Here is a 17,736-nt window from a genome sequence, read left to right as displayed (position 1 = left end):
TGAATTTTATTTTTCCTCTTTGAGAGATTTCCCGGAGTTAGGACTTTACAAGTAGAATGAAGAATTCTTCGAAGGTATCGATCATAATTCATCTTCCATTTTTTAAATTTCTCTATTATTTTTGTACGCAAAAATATATCAAACGTGTGATGACTTGAAAGAGAGAGAGAGATAATTAAAGTAGTGGTAATTTTTGTCCGTCCAGTCATAATTATAAAGGAATAATTATTGCCAATCATTACACATTAATGATAATAAATTGATTAAAAATTGCGATTTATTTTTCAATGCATAATAGTCGATGCATAATATATAACCACACTAAAGTGCAGCAATCAGCAAGAAGTGTATATTTTGCTGCTTTCTTATTGGCTGGTCCCCTTGGAATCGCTGCGTTTTCATTGGCTTACAGCTTACTGTTAGTACTTCCTATACACGTTTATGTCGCCACTTGACGACACGCGTTGCAAGTTGCAGCTAATTTCCTCACTTCACCAGTTCCTAGTGAAAATCGCGTCGGAGTCAGAATTTTTCTTTTAGTTTTTCGTAAACGGATTTATCTTTCTCAAGGATCACGAATCGAACGAATAAAAGTTTATAAGTGAAGAACGAAAGGCCATTCAAAGGTATAACTCGCAATTGTGATCTTTCTTCTTTCTAAATTCGCTTCTAAAGATTGCGGTTGTTGTTGCGTACAATGGTTATAGTTTTGAACGACATATTGTTATTGCAAAGAAATATCAAGTGCATTTAAAAATTAGATATATTGTTGCCGAAGCAAGTGCCTATGATAATTAGATCGAGATAATTAACCGCGTTGTATTTTTCTTCAATCATAATTAGAGGAATAACTGTCGGTGTCATAAATTAATAATAATAAATTAGCTTGAGAATATTTCGTTTCTCTTTTCAACGTACGTGATAATAATTTCGCCTTTGTCCTTTAGCCTATGACTCAAGAAAATCTATCTTATAACGAATAGATAACAAAAAAATTCAAATTCGAGCAACTAATTTTTATTTTGTTAATAAATTATTACATATATATATAGCTACTATAAAATATAAATATTGTTGACGGATAAAAATTTATACACGCGTGATCGTAATAAATCAAGATAATTAACGCACATAATTGTCCTTGCTGAAAAGTATCAGCGTCACGTGAATCGACCGGGGTAAAAATAAAACGCTTCGGTTGTGCGCGAATACTTTTCGGTGCACGTATAGCCGGGAGCGTCTTTAGCTTCCCGCGCGATTCCGTTCGGCTACGCCGGATTGGCCAACGGTTCTCGCGGCGGCCAATAGCGGCGCGGCTCGGAGACGGTGACGTAGCGTTTAAAGCGCCGTACGCGCCGAGTTACGCTCGCGGTCGCCATACCATGCGGCTGTGCCGCGTTTGACAGGCCCGCATCTCAGGCGGTTCGCGCGTTCCATGACGGCGAAAATACGTATGGGATCATCGTCGACGCGCGCCGACCGACGCGTCGCGACGCCACGGTGCCGGGAAAGTGCGCGAGTGTCTGTGCCACGAGTGACGCGACGTGAGTAGCCGGAGCCGAGTTTCTGGCAAAAACGACAACGACGACGGATCCGCAGGCTCCTGCGCCACGACGACGACGACGAGGACGACAGCAGTTGGATACGGCGGTCGCGGTAGTCCAAGGATGACGTCGGCGACACGACGCGGACGAGGTTATGGTGAGTGTCTTTAGTCTCGGATTTCACTCGTAATCCTTATCGTCGCTGGAAAAGTAGAAATTTATCATTTCCGAATTAAGGCGCGTGTTCGCGAACACGTCGACCGGTGGTGCTCGCAGCGCCTTTTCGCTTTCTCGTGTCGGAGTCGAGCGCGCGGAACGTGCTGCACTCTGACGCATGCTCCGAAAGCTGCAACTTCATTCTATTCTCTATTTTTTTTTTTTTTTTTCGACAAACTCCTTCGCGAATTACGGCTATTAAATAATGCAAATATTTTTTTTTCAAAATGTACATCAATTGAATGAACTGGAAAAGATATTTTTCGCTTTTCTTAGAACGATATAAATTATGGCAAATTTAATTGAATACCACAATCGATGCTATGCTTGTTTATATACTGAATTAAATGAGGTAATTAAATTATAATTATAATGTGATTTTTTACAACTTTTTTGCGCTTTTTGTGAATAAATACAATCACACATATGTGTGATAAAATATATATTGGAGCAAAATTAAATTGATAAGAGAAAAAGATTATATACATATATGTATATTTGCATTATCATCGATTTTGGTAAAAACAAAAAGAGAGCGCGACATATCGTTCGATGACTCGGAAACGAGTCGCGTGAAAGACAGTTGTCCGCTCGAATGGGCCGATATCGAATAGACGGAAGTCGATATCGCGGCTTTAAAGGGAAGCAATAAATGCGACGTGTGTATTACTGATCGAACACACGTATTCATAACTATCACTTTCCTACACAGTCGCCTTTCGCATGGCGGCCAAGGGGTCAGTGCACTTAGGATCTTACGCCACGTTCGAATGCTTGTCCGCGCATGCGCGCATCTGGCGCAATATTTTTGCGACTCCGTAGGAAACTTTGCGCGCGTGTTACGCGAAAATAGACGTAATCGTTCTCCGCCTCTCTGATCTCATCACCCGTCGAATCGAGACTTTCGTAACCGGTTGATAAACGTATCGACGATCATAAAAAATTATGCCTTCTTTTTTAATATTTTTAAAAAATAGAATATCTATAAATTCATGCTCTCGCGTTACATTTTTAAATGACTTTGCGAGAGTTTTTCATTAATTTTCATTAACTTTCTCAATTTTCTAAGTTGCGATAATTTAAATGTAAAAGTATAAGGAACTGGATTTAATCAGGTTTTCTCTTTTCGATTTTATCTAAGATAATTAATCGAGATTTTTTTTCGAAAAAGAGGAAGAGAGACAAAGCGCTGGGAATCTTGATCATTTCGATGACGTTTGTTCCTTCTTTCGAGTCTTCAGGGTATGGAAAGTAATAGACAGTAGTAGGGCTCGTGAAAACCGGTTAATTCGAATAACCGGTTAAAAACAAATTTACCGATTAAAATCAATTATTTCAGTCAATTGATATTTGAGTTTTAATTTGACATTTCTTTCTTTTCTGTGTACACAATTATTATATTACTATATTATTATATTATATTAATTATATACAATTATTACATTATTATATTATAAAATCGTAACAAAAATAACAAGTAATTGAAAAAACGGCTCGATAAATAATTAAAATCGATTAACCATTTAGTCGAATATTAAACGTTTCTCTTGGTTACAACCGGGTAACCGATTTTCAATTAATCGACTAATAATCGGTTACGATCGCGAGCCCTAATAGACAGTCTGGTCGCAAAAGTGGAGCCTTAGACTCGGTTATGATTCATGGGCTGCTCGCGATAAAACGAGGCCGCTTATTTCGCGTTTCGCAAATCCGCGCATCTCTCGAACGCCGGCTCCGTTAGCCTTTGTTCGCCTCTCTCGCTCTCTCGCGTCTCGTCCTTCCTCGTCGGAGGATTTACGAGGAGCGGCATTCGGACCGGAAAAATTGGATCCCCGGATGAGATTCGATCGCTCTCCCCCGCGTTTTCTTTCTTTCTTCTCCACCCCGTCATTCCGGAGGGAGTTGGAAAGCTGCCGAGCCCTATAACCACCTGTCTCCCTCACAAAGGGAGGAAGGAAGGCGAGAGCCAACAGGTTTTAGCTCCGACACACCTGATCGAAGTCGAGGAGTGCGTCTGCCTCTTTCTCTCTTTCTCCTTATGGACGTATAGTTTCTTTTCACGCTTCTTCTCCTCCACGTAATATCGCGCCTGCTTATTCGAAGGTTTCGAGGCGTTTGTGTATAGTCGATCCATAATTGTGATTCAATTGTCATTGAAATGTACCATCTTTTAGATTCTCGGAAATGTCACCTTGCGGGATTGAAGCGTAACTTTTTAATCGAAACTTGTGTTCTCTTTGGAAATGTGGGAGATCATGGGCGTTTACAGAAGGAGGGGCATCGATAAAAAAATTAAGAATTTAATTCTCTCCTTTTGAATAAGCACTGGAATTTATTTCATAGAAATTTAAAATTTAACATAAAATTAATATAAAATATATTTAATATAATATAAACAAATATTTATTATAAAGAAATAAAAAATAAAATTTAAGAAATTTAAGGAAGAACAAAAATTAAATGATGTCCCTTCCTGGAAAAAATCCTGCGGACGCCCATGGAGAAAATGTAATATAGACGTTATACGCGACACATCTGCGTGGATTTTCCACGTAGATTACGGATCGAGTATAATAGAGAAGCTTACACAGCCAGCGGACGATAAATTGTTGTTATTTACGTATATATATAGACATTCGCGGCACGACTCGCGAACTATCGATCGTGAGCACCACTGCGTCCGCTGGCTTTGGCGCTTTAAAGAGATATACCCATATCGCCTTTAAGACTCGGGCCAAAAAAGAGGGGACTGGAGGAGGACGAGGACTGCCGGAGGGTTCTGGAAGAAGCGTATTTGGACGGTCCATAGTTCTCTCGCGATGAGAAATGTGGCAACTACGCGTTTGCGTCTCTCTCCCTTTTTCTCTCTCACTCGCACTCACGAACGCAAACACGAGAGATCAAGGTATTGTAAAATTGCTGATTGGCTTCGAGGTCATCGGCGGGAGGAATCGGACGGTCTCTATCGCGTAGCTCTTTTCTCGTCACGGATTTGTCGAAATTATTTGCCGCATCGTTCGTCAAGATTCTTTCATTTTTTTAAGGTCGGGAGGAAGGAGAATTTTTCACTCAGTCGGAATCATCGATTCGTCATACGATTCGGTATCGAGGGACTTTTTTCTCTTTGTCTGTGACAAAAAGTTTCCTTTCTTCAAAATTTAATCATTGTCGAAAATTATTCGATATTTCGCTACAGCAGAATTACCTTGAACGTTAAACTTTGCGCGTTCGAAAGGAGCGCGCAAACAGATCTATAAAATCATTCCTTCGCGAAAATTCAAGCCGCGAAACGTAAATCCGTCTCATGTAACTGTAATCGTAATCGCGCGAGCCGCGTAAGCGGCTTTTATTGCCTCTGTTTGCTCCACACAACTGCGTCGTTGTATTATAATATACGGTGACCGTTCGTCTTTTATTTTAGAAGACAGTCCTTTATTTCAAATAGCTGTCCTTTAGATTTATTTATTTTTCGAAAACCAAATTTTATCTTTTATTTTGTAAATTTTGTTCTTTATATTACAATTTTGTCCTTTATTTTAGCATTTTTAATATCTAATGTCGTAGTATTAACATGAGAACAACTTTTACCTGCTGGAACTTATTTAAGAAACTAAAAATTTGTTTCAACAGAGTCAAATCGGTTTCAAATTATATATAAAAAGTACGTAGAGGTTTATGATACAGCGAAAAAAATCTATTGAATTAAAAAAAAAAATTTCTCTTTCAATACTGTCTTATAAATCATTTATATGAAATTAAGAATATTGATTTGATGTGAAAAAAATACTTATTTAATATAAGAAAATCCTTTTCAAAAAACAGATAAATATTTGTTTCAAATGATTTATAATTGAAATTATTATATTGAAATAAATATTTATTAATTTAATAATTTTTGTCAATGTAATAATAATTTTTTTTTGAAAACTCCATTTTATCCTTAAAAAATTTTGTCCTTTATGTTTTATTTAACATTTTAATGCCTAATGTCGTAATATTAATATGATAATTTGTATGAAAACAATCTGGAATCTATTTAAGAAACAAAAAATTTGTTTCAACATGGTCGAATCAGTTTTAAATTACTCTTATATAAAGAGCACGTAGACTTGTGCACGATAGTCGCAGAATAATTTTTTTGCTCGTCGGATTTCCACTCTGGTCGCGAATTGATTCGAAAACATGTTGAAACAAAGCTCCAAAATTTTCAGGAATTTGACTTTTATCTTTTCTCGGAAAATATGCTCACTGTAATTGTATACCGCTCTTGTTTCGGTTCGCATCAACGTTTGCGATATCGTTCTTTCGGCGTGCAATTTCGTAGGTGATCTAATCATCGGAAGAAATTCCAGACCGCGCGTGAGATAGAGACGGCGATACAAGGTCCGTGTCGGTCGTCCTTCCTCCTTTTGTTTTTTTTTCTTTCTTCGAACCGCCAGGAACTCGATTATCCGTTGCGAGCGATAGTGCGCGTTAGAAATATGTCGGGGCCGCGTTGTTTTCACGTCGAATTAATCAACGTGGCGTGTTCGTTAACTCATAACTCGTTAACTCAGCTTTTACAAAGTACAAAATGTACGCGGCGATCCTTCAAATTCAATTTTTTTCATTTTCCGAGCGTCGTAATACTCTTAACGTTCGCGCGTTCCGTCATCATCGTTATGCTCGAAAGAGGCTAATTTAATGCAAATAGACATATATTCACACGAATGATCTAACGCGATAAAAATTACGCCGATGTTAATTTGATCGATCGCGTGCGATAAGGACGCGCATCTGGCGGAAAAAGTCGAGTGTCCATTGTCTTCGGGACATTTCGTTTTTGCGAAACTTCCTGTCACATTGTCCGCGGGAGAAAGAGGGAGAGAGAAAACACGTGTTTACGCACCGTTTAATACCGTCACGCAATCGAATCGCAACGAGAAGAATGTACCAGAAGGAGCCTTCTGGTTGGTTTGGTCGCCGACGCGGTTGCAAATTTATGTAGATGAAAGGAACCACGAGAGAAAGAGAGAGAGACTCGGATACACATCCGGATACACGTGCTGGTGTGCGTTTCTGTATTACTATTGCTATCGTGTGGGTTGCTTGGCACACACATACCGCGTCCTTCTGTATAATCTCGGGTCTCGCTGCATCTCCCTCTAACTTTGAATACGTCCGTCTACGCGCTCTGCCTACCAAAAATTAAATCTATTTTAACGCTACGGCTATTTTAGCGTGTACACCGTATAAGCAGATAAATAGGAAAGAATAGCGCGATATAATTCTATTGCGCCGTGAATTTCTACATAATTCCAACTATTGTCTCTTGCGCGTTCATTTTCGCTACTGTTGCATTGTTCTCTCTTTCTCTCGCCGCCGTGTTTCTCTGTTATTTCACCGCCAGTGATTTCCATCTTCCTATACATGACTTGTCTTTTCAATCGGAATCTTAAGCATCTTAATTTCTTAAAACTAATTATGTTGATTATATCGAAGGAAACTAACAAATTCGTGGAAAACCGCGACGTTAATAGCGCGATAATTATGATGACTATATTTTTTGAGATAAACCTGGAAATTTTTTAGAGCTTTGTTTTACCATGTTTCCAAATCAATTTGCGATCAAAAAAATTCACGAAAAACAAATAATTCTGTGACTATCGGACATCTACATATTTTTTATAGTTTGAAACTGATTCGACTGTGTTGAAATAAATCCTTGATTTCTTGAATAAATTCCAGATAAGAGGTTTCGTTATTTTCGTTTCTCAGATTCTCGTATTAATACTACGATTAAAACGTTAAATAAAAAAGAAAGGACAACATTTTTTAAATAAAGTACAAAATTGAGTTAAAAAAATGAATGAATCTAAAGGACAGTTACTTCAAATAGAAGACTGTCCTCTAAACTCTAAAACAAAGATTTGAGAAATTCTAAAAAAACAGATTTGAGAATCATTGCAATTCCGTATTTTACACTACCTATTTGATTTTGTTACGTTATTATTAAGAAACGGTATTCGATACTGTAATTAATATAATAGCAATTATATAACAGCAATAACACTGCAAGTATCACGAACTTTTATTCTAATTATCCCACTTGAGCTTTCTCTCTCTCTCGCTCTCTTTAATTAATTTATATTTTTGTCATTGTGTAGCGGGATCGGCTAAACTGTTATTAATAAAACGGCAGTTGTAGTGGTTTGCCATTTAAATTTAATTGCATCTGCTTCTTTATCCGTATACATTCGATCCATCAGTCATCGACAGCTTTCGATGTACATATATATACATATAATATATATTCCGAGCGCGTATCTTTTACACGGCGTAGGTATACGATATCTCGGGGAAATAATTCATTATGAGTTCGGCGTTTCCCTCGTAATACGACCTCGTTCCCCCGTAGAAAACGAGGTGTACGAGGAAGTCTGGTGGTGGTTTTACGCAGCTGAAATCCTAATCACTTCCTACAAAATTCTACGCGTTTCGCGTGCGTCGAGCGACGCGCGCAAGAAAAAGCAAGTACTTATATATATATATATATATATATATATATATATATATATATATAGAGAGAGAGAGAGAGAGAGAGAGAGAGAGAGGATCGTTAGAGAACCAAGCACGCACGTGTATTTATATACCGCGTGTACATAATTCTTTCGAGATTACCTTTTTTTTCTATTCCGCAATTAAAACGCCATTTCCTATAATCTAAAAATAATGGACGCGTTGCGAATCTCTGCTCTTTAATTCGCAAGCTATTCAAACCTATTCGACTATATCTGCCGCGATCGCGGTTATATGTATTTGCACGACTATTATTTAGTACGTCGCGAAACGTGCCGATTTAATTTTAGCACGCGACATAATTGTTTTAATCGATTCGTCACATGCAACATGCAACGTTTAAACGTTGCGCGTGCATCGCCGCGTGATCGATACTGGGTGTTTTGTTACGCTCAGAAATATAAATAGTCCCTAATCTCCCGCATTCGACGCGAATAGCTGCGTCGATTGTCTCCTTTTTTTTCACGCATGTGAATGAAAAAATAAATCGCGTCGTTTCTCTCTTCTATGCGGAATCAAGAGCGTCAACGAGCAAAAAGAGACGCGATGCATATATAATTGTCGTTGATAATAATTATCATCGCTATCGCTCATTGTTTGTCTCGACGATAACGACATGTGCGTGCAACGAGCATATATTTCTTTCATTCGCTATTTGTCAGGATCACCGGCCGCGCATTATCTATTATCTCCGACATCGTAAACGCTTCGTTGGTACGATATATTCCGTCGAATGAGCGGACTCGAAAAGTGTCCGCAAAAATGCATTTGCTCCTATAATTTTTTTCGCAGCTGTAGCGTCCGGTAATCTCTCGTCTTAATCTTCCGTCCGATTGTATTTCGATCCTCCACCATCCTCTTTCGGCGGTGGTTCCCTCTTCTCGTCTCTTCCTCTCCTACCACGTGTACGAGGTATATGTAATACGGTAGGCGAGAGCGGAACGCGCGTTGTTCGTGTGTCTTCGTGGAAGAAGAAAATGCCGCCGGTTTGCGGTTTCCGCTTGGCAACAGCGCAGAGAACCAGCCAGCCGGCTGGTTGTCCGTGCTGCCTCGCTGGGTCGACTCATTGGCGTAATCGTGAGGGGAGACCGACCGGCCCCCCGAGCTTCGCCCCTGGTTCCCTTTGTGAGCGGATCCGCAAAAAGCGCGAACCGGCAGAGGACCGACAAGACGCGACGCGACGTGACGCGACGTGACGATGACGGCGCTCTCTCTCTTTGTCGAGACAGAGAGAGATAGAGAGACTCCGCGAAATTGCGACCTGCTGCGATATTAACGCGCATCTGCCGGCGAAAGTTGCTTACGAGTCCAATTTCGATGGGAGATGCTTCGGATTGGAGAGATCGTAACTCTAATAGCGATATGGCCATTTTCAACTGATTATTTTGCACATGAGAGATTGCGGGACGCTTTCAATATCAAATATCTCGTTTTGAGTTGAGAATTAATGTCAAATTACGAATGATACCTCATTCTTTAGGCCCTAGTTATACCTAAGGGTAATCCTACTTCTGGCTTATTTCAGTGAGTAGTATAGACGATCAAAAACCATACTGAAGTTGGTTTTCAATTGTACATTTTTCCGGTTGATACGATTGAAAACCAACTTCAGTATGGTTTTTGATCGTCTATATTAACCTTACTTGTGACTTATTTCAGTGAGTAGTATAAACGACCAAAAACCATGCTGAAGTTGGTTTTTAAACGTATAAAAAAAAAAAAAATCGAAAAAATGTAAAATCCTACTTCTGGCTTATTTCAGTGAGTAGTATAGACGATCAAAAACCATACTGAAGTTGGTTCATCAATTGTACATTTTTCCGGTTGATACGATTGAAAACCAACTTCAGTATGGTTTTTGATCGTCTATATTAACCTTACTTGTGACTTATTTCAGTGAGTAGTATAAACGACCAAAAACCATGCTGAAGTTGGTTTTTAAACGTATCAAAAAAAAAAAAATCGAAAAAATGTACGATTGAAAACCAACTTCAGTATGATTTTTGATCGTTTATACTACTCACTGGAATAAACCACAAGTAGGATTATCCTTAGGTGTAATTTAAGGGGATCCTAAACGCTTTCTGTTTTATTGATAAAACATCATTTTTGTACACCCTTTCCCTTTTATTGGTTGAAAAGAATAATAAATGCTTTTCCATAACAAAAAAAATTTTTAATTAGAAAATCAAACCTTCTTTGTTCTTAACATAAAACCGGTAGGTTCGCGCTTTGTTTCTATGTACGTACTTTAATCGTGGAAAAGCCTGTATATTATTCCATTCAACCAATAAAGAGATAAAGATGCGCAAAAATGATGTGTTATCGATCAAACAGGACGGCGTTTAGGATCCCCTTAACACTAAACTACCGAAAGTTGTATATCTCGGCCTTACGCTATTGGCAATCTCTCTCCCCTGTCTCTTCCGTCTCTTCACTACCCTACCCTGTTTCAATGGCTTTTATGCGGTCCCACTCTTGTTCCCCTCCGTCTGGCTCCCGCGCATCTCCCTCATTCGATCTCTCTCGCTCTCATCCGGCGCACGTATACCCTTTCCTTCACCGCAACCGCACACAAAGTCGCCAATTTTTTTTGTCGTCAGAAAATTCGGCAACTATGACGCGCGGCTGATTCGCGAGAAGCCGCGTTTCTCATTCGGAGAGATCGAAGCGGAGGCTCTCTCTCTCTTTCGGCGTTTTGATCCCCGGTCGACGAAAGTTGGTCATCGTCGCCAGCGCCGCCGTCGCGGAAAGGATTTCTCCGCTTAATGTAACGGCCAGAGGACGATCTAGTCTAGTATTCATATAAGAAGAGACCGCTATATTCCCGCCCGCATATTCAAATGCTCTCTTTCTCTCCGCTCAGACTCCGCTTTGATCGCCGCGCGAGTCGACCCGCTAATTTTCTTTCCGCTCCCGTAGCTTGCTATTTCCAGAATGGACAGTTTTCATGAAAAAGATAGGTTTTTTTTTTTATATAAAAAATAGATCTCTAGATAAGATTTTATTAATATTACACATTATGTGCATCTCTCAGACCTACTTATCTGCCTACGCGGTTTGAATTATGACGTCAAAAGGGAAAAAAAGGCTTATGTTAACCAGAAAGGTCTCGGCTTACGTCTGACTTATTGAAAAAAAATCATTAACGACGTAACAGAAATTATCTCTCTCTCTTATATAGCTGCACATCATGTATATTTAATATTCTCGTAATTATACGAGGAGAGCGTTGATGCAAAATGTACGTGTAACCCGATATATGTGCATATAATCGAGTGTGCTCGATGCGCACGTTCGCGAGCGCGTGAATTGCACGGTAAATTTAAGTTCTATGTAGGTAAATGTAAGTTCTTCCACCTTCTCCCCCTCTCGCCTCCCGTTCTTCATCGTCTGATGTGCATCTTGCGGCGCGATTTTGTTAGATCCGTTCTCTCGCTCGCGCGTCAATTGTTTTACTCACGCAATGCTTATATTGCGTTAACGCTTCTTGAACCCGGAGATAAGTAGCTGTTGTTGACGCGCGAGTAACACTTAAATAAGGAAAAGTAATCTACTCTAACGTTTCAGATGTTTTTAGATTTAAGAACAAAAAGATTTTAATTTTTTAATTTAAAATATTTTTTTGTTTTTAACAAAATCGGTAGGTTCGCGCTTTGTTTCTATTATATGTGTACTTTAATCGAAAAGCATATTCTATTTAATCGCAATAAAAAGGAAAAAGTGTTGCAAAAATGTATGTAGGATTCCCTTATAACGCTGGATCTACATCTAAGAATAATTCTACTTGTGCCTTATCCGAGGGAGTAGTATAGACGATCAAAAACCATATTGAAGTTGGTTACTAATCGAAAAACTTGACGATTGAAAACCAACTTCAGTATGGTTTTTGATCGTCTATACTAATCCTATTTGTGACTTATTCCAGTGAGTATAGTATAGACGATCATAAATCATACCGAAGTTGGTTACCAATCGAAAAACTTGACGATTGAAAACCAACTTTAGTATGGTTTTTGATCGTCTATACTAATCCTACTTGTGACTTATTCCAGTGAGTATAGTATAGACGATCATAAACCATACCGAAGTTGGTTACCAACCGAAAAACTTGACGATTGAAAACCAACTTCAGTATGGTTTTTAATCGTCTATACTAATCCTACTTGTGACTTATTCTAGTGAGTATAGTATAGACGATCATAAACCATACCGAAGTTGGTTACCAACCGAAAAACTTGACGATTGAAAACCAACTTCAGTATGGTTTTTGATCGTCTATACTAATCCTACTTGTGACTTATTCTAGTGAGTACAGTATAGACGATCATAAACCATACTGAAGTTGGTTACCAATCGAAAAACTTGACAATTGAAAACCAACTTCAGTATGGTTTTTGATCGTCTATACTAATCCTACTTGTGACTTATTCCAGTGAGTATAGTATAGACGATCATAAACCATACCGAAGTTGGTTACCAATCGAAAAACTTGACGATTGAAAACCAACTTCAGTATGGCTTTTGATCGTCTATACTAATCCTACTTGTGACTTATTCCAGTGAGTATAGTATAGACGATCATAAACCATACCGAAGTTGGTTACCAACCGAAAAACTTGACGATTGAAAACCAACTTCAGTATGGTTTTTGATCGTCTATACTAATCCTACTTGTGACTTATTCCAGTGAGTATAGTATAGACGATCATAAACCATACCGAAGTTGGTTACCAACCGAAAAAACTTGACGATTGAAAACCAACTTCAGTATGGTTTTGTGAAAAGGCTAAAAACTCTATCCTTAGGTGTAAATGGGGCATTAAGAGCACATTCGTCACCATGTGTACGTTGCGCAAATTCATTCGTACTCTTTCTCTTTCCACAAGGAATTCTCTGTGCGCATTTACTTATGTTCCAGAAGAGATCTCATTTACTTGGCATTTTTCCAACTCGCGTGCAATTTTTTTAACCGTTCCGCACAAATGTTTTCCGAAATGAGATTTCGCGTGGTTATTACGTCGCGTAACGGGCCTCTCAACCCTCGAGCGCTTCCCTCCATCCCCCTCCCCCCTTTCCCCCTTCGTTACCGCCGCCCCGGTCGTTATGGCGCGCGCTCTCTCATCGTGAAAGACCCTCGATTCCAGACCTCGGCTCTCCGCGCTTCAACGGAGCGTCCAACTAGTTCCCTTCTGTTTCCTAGTCCCCTTCTGTTTCTAGCCCGCGTGTTTCTCCCCTACCTTCTCTCCTCGACTCGCGCAATTTTCCCGGGGTCTTCTCATGCCGCGTGCGCAAGGGAGGTTTTAATCGGAAAATCTCTCAAACTTTATGGTATCGACGTATACCCCGGCTTATTCTCAAGTATCGATTAGCTCGGAATTGCGCGCGCGCGCGCGCGCGAGAGAGAAAGAGAAACACACAAAGTTGCACCGAATTGCAATTCCCTCGAAAGGTAAGAAAGAAATAACGCCACTTTTTTTTTTCCTCATTTCTAACGTAATCCCGCAGAACTATTATCGTAATACCGTTTATAGGGGCGACGATTAAGACAGCTCCCGAACGCGCGTGCGTATGCATTGTCTCTATATAGCAGGGTGCACATATATACATATGTATGTGTGTGGAACGCGACTCGTTTCGGGATCGAGCTTATAATCCGAACGGCCCCTATAACATTCTCTTTCGGGAGGGGAACTAGGAGACGACCATGAGAGGCGATCACCATGGACACGGTGTTCCCCGAGCGCATTATAAGCGTATATATATGTGTCGCTGCATAAAAGTGAATTCGCAATTAAGCATCGGGTTCTTTATAGCTGGAGTGCGCTTTCAAATGACCATTGACGGGCGCGTCTCTCTCACGGCGTCCATTTCCAAGATTATATTACGAATGTCGATCGATAATCGTTAATGAAGGCAAAGACCGGATAAAGAGAGAGAAAATTGCTTCTCGATCGCGTAAGCGTGAGATCGCGAATCGCGAACTTCCTCTCGACTCGAGGAAGAGGAAGAGGAAACGGCTTCGCGGAAATAACGTTCCTCTCTGTTACGCCTCTGACGACGACGTCGTCGGGATTCGCGAGACGGATTCGAGTAGAGACGCCGATCGAGAGAGAAGTGCACATCCCGAAAGACACAAATTAGCTTTTTTTTTTTTTTTTTCAACGAGTCTGGTGCAATGGGAAGGAAGGCAATATACCGCGAGAACCATTCACGCAGATTCTTCTCGGAACGTAATATATACACGTACATATAATTTTACATTGCTGTTTAAGGCCAACCGGGAATCAATTTATCCAACAGCTGCGAGCGGAAACTCATTTCCGTTGCAAACACTCCTCGTCACTTTCCTTCAGCGATTTTTTACGCTAATCCAGTGATTAGTCTATATTTGTAAAGAGCGCGGAGAGAGAGAGAGAGTGAAAGAGGGAGAATCTCGTCGTATCTTATTTCGTTTCCGAAGGAAAAGGTTCTCGTGTAAAAAATTTTACCATCGCTATACAGGTAGCGTGACTATATTTTCTGAGAGAAGATAAAGAAGAAATCTGAAAAGGGCTTTGACGAACAAAAAAATAAATAATTCAGTGACTATCAAAAGTCTTCTTATATTCTTATAGTTTGAAACTGATTCGAAATTATGTTGAAACAAACCACCCTTGGTTTCTTAATGAGGTTCCATTGTTTTCGTCCAAATTCTAATGTTAATACCACAACATTAGACATTAAAATGCAAAATGAAAGAATAAAATATAAAGGACACAATTGAGTTTTGGAAAAATGAATGAATCTAAAGGACAGCTACTCGAAATGAAAGACTGCCCTCTAAAATAAAGGACCGTAGCTATATAGGATATCCAAAGTCATATCTCTAAAAATCAATAAGGATTTAGTGACACTTATATTATTATTAATAATTTGACTGGACATCTCGTGTGTTTAGATTAGACCATTTATGTTACAACGTTGATCACTCGCGTGTATCTGCGTGTTGCAACAAGAGAGAGCGAGTTATTTATCGATCATAGAGTACCATTCGGACCTAATCATATCGAGTTTCTATTTAATCATGCTCATACGAGAGCAGCTACCGTTGATGTCGATACGATTTCGTGCTTACAACAGTTTAACGGTGTCAAACAGTCGTTCTTAATATGGCGCTCACATGGTTGGCGATCACATGTCCGCTGTAATAAAGGAATAGATTGCCTTTGCATACAGAGACGGAAGAGGAGAGAGAGAGAGAGAGAGAGAGAGAGAGAGAGAGAGAGAGGAGAGAAGACAGGAGCGAATAACCTTTACAGTTATTGTTTGTACGTGGAGATTATTGATCGCTTCCTGTACGAAAGAGGATATCACGTGCATAGAATCTATCGATGTGTTGGTGCAATTTATCGACGCCGTCTGTAAAGTTTGCAAAGTTGAAATACGGCTTTTCAAAGTAATTGCAAATTAATTTATAATTATGTAGTTTGCTTGTATATCTCGCTTTTCGCTTCGTTTTATATGAAAATAGCAATTGGGTTTTTCTGTGTAGTCATTTCTGCGAGCTCTCTCTCTCTCGGGCAAATTGCGCACCAAAATTCAATCGAAAATGAAAATTGAATTAACAAAATTAAATTAGTAAATTAATAACTCTCCCCCTTTCTTTTTTTTCTTTGTGGTCGGTAGTTTATTTTATGAAAATGATGCGGAGGGTGAGTCAGCGTGAATAATTGTCTTTTCATAAATTCCATTAGTCTGGCATCACTTGTCCGTTATAGCTACAGTGACTATATTTTCTGAGAAAAGATAAAGAATAAACCTGAAAATTTTAGACTCTGTTTCAACGTGTTTGCAAATAATTAAATTCACGACCAAAGTCGAGGATCGACGAGCAGAAAAAAATCATTCTATGACTATTAGTTTAGATTCTTATTCTTATAGAAATTGATTCGATTATGAAATAAACTCTTGGTTTCTTAAATAGAAGTTCTGGATAAGGTATATCGTTATTTTCGTATAAATTTTCACAATATTACGACATTAGACAATGAAATATTAAATAAATAATAAAAAGTAAAGGACAAAATTGAGTTTTGGAAAATGAATTTTAAAGGACAATTATCTGAAATAGAGGACCGTCCTCTAAAATAAAGGACGGATAGTCACTGTAACGATAATTCATAAAATACAGATTTGAAAATCAATCGCAATTCCATATATTAGATATTAAAACGGTAAATAAAAAATAAAGGCCAAAATTGAGTTTTGGGGAAATGAATAAATTGAAAGGACAGCTATTTGAAATAGAGGACTGTCCTCTGAAATAAAGGACGAACGGTCAGCGTATAGTTATAGAAAACTAGGGAGAATTCGTAAACTCGCTCCTTTATTCAATCGACACGTAAATCCGCGTTGCCTTTCTATTCACGTTCTTCGCGAAACGCGCTCGTCGGGGACGTTGACACTAAATCCGATTGCATATCACGATGACGACTGCATTCAGATGCTATTACTACCCAAAGTTTAATGGCGTCGCGCTATTCACGCTCGTCGATTCAGAGCTTAGGTATAGTTACGGCAAAGTTACGACCGATATTATAGACTATCCTCATCCCTTTTCCTCTCCGCGATATAGCAGTCCGAAAGATACGCGTGTAATACGTCGTAATGATCCAGCCAACGAGCAAATGTCGTGTTTACATTGCGAGGCAAGTGTTGGAGGAACCGCTTTTCTGTGCGGGCGGCGCAATTATACGAATAAATATTTTCATTGGAAACACAATGCTCGCGCAGTCCTAATATACGCGTGGGAGAGTCTATCTATATCCTGGGAGAAACTTTTGTGCGAAAAATATATATATATATATTTTTTTTTTTTTGATCGTTTTCGATATTATCGCGCGACGAGTTTTATCATCTGTCTCTCCGAATAATTCGATTCACGCGTTTTGCGATGCGCATAAATTTCGCGCGATTTCCGACGACGCGATGAATTCGAACGAGTCCAAGTAGCGATTTAACGTAGCGCGGAGATACTTTGCGAGATTTATCGACATCGAAATGGAGGATCGGCCGGCCGTGACGAAACAGCGTGAGAAACTATGTTGGCGTACGATAAGCGATCAAAGAAAGATTCCGAGGGAACGGGAAGAAAGAGAGGCGCGAATCGTCCGGAGAGGAAGAAGCCTTTGGGGCGATAATGGACACACACACACGCTGGGCATATAATGAGGCGGGTTATGAGAGCCGACGTGATTCGAAATAAATATACGTCCGAGGGAGACAAAGGAACCATTAGATTATTTTCATGCGACTCATGTCGCTGTCGCATTACACCGTCTGCCTTTTAAAAGATTGTCCCGCAGGTTCGTCATCCTCTTAAGCAAATTCTACACTGGGCGAATTTATGTCAGAGAGAAATTGCAAGTTGTATCAA

General features: G+C 39.4%; 1 protein-coding gene across 2 annotated transcripts in view; it reads left to right on the top strand.

The window, feature by feature from the left end:
- Positions 1–299: 299 nt before the first annotated feature.
- The window catches only part of Ipk1 (Inositol phosphate kinase 1), a 98,786-nt gene continuing 81,349 nt past the window's right edge, over positions 300–17,736 (top strand). For both annotated transcript variants that reach the window (XM_085485963.1, XM_085485961.1), the window contains exon 1: positions 300–1,701. The gene's annotated coding sequence lies outside the window, so the exon portion shown is untranslated. The remainder of the gene's footprint in view (positions 1,702–17,736) is intronic.

Source organism: Nylanderia fulva, unplaced genomic scaffold (assembly GCF_048542155.1).
Source record: "Nylanderia fulva isolate GAGA-0341 unplaced genomic scaffold, ASM4854215v1 Scaffold4, whole genome shotgun sequence".
NCBI lineage: Eukaryota > Metazoa > Arthropoda > Insecta > Hymenoptera > Formicidae > Nylanderia > Nylanderia fulva.
Note: the sequence above shows the minus strand (reverse complement) of the source record. Positions and strands in the feature narration are given on the sequence as shown.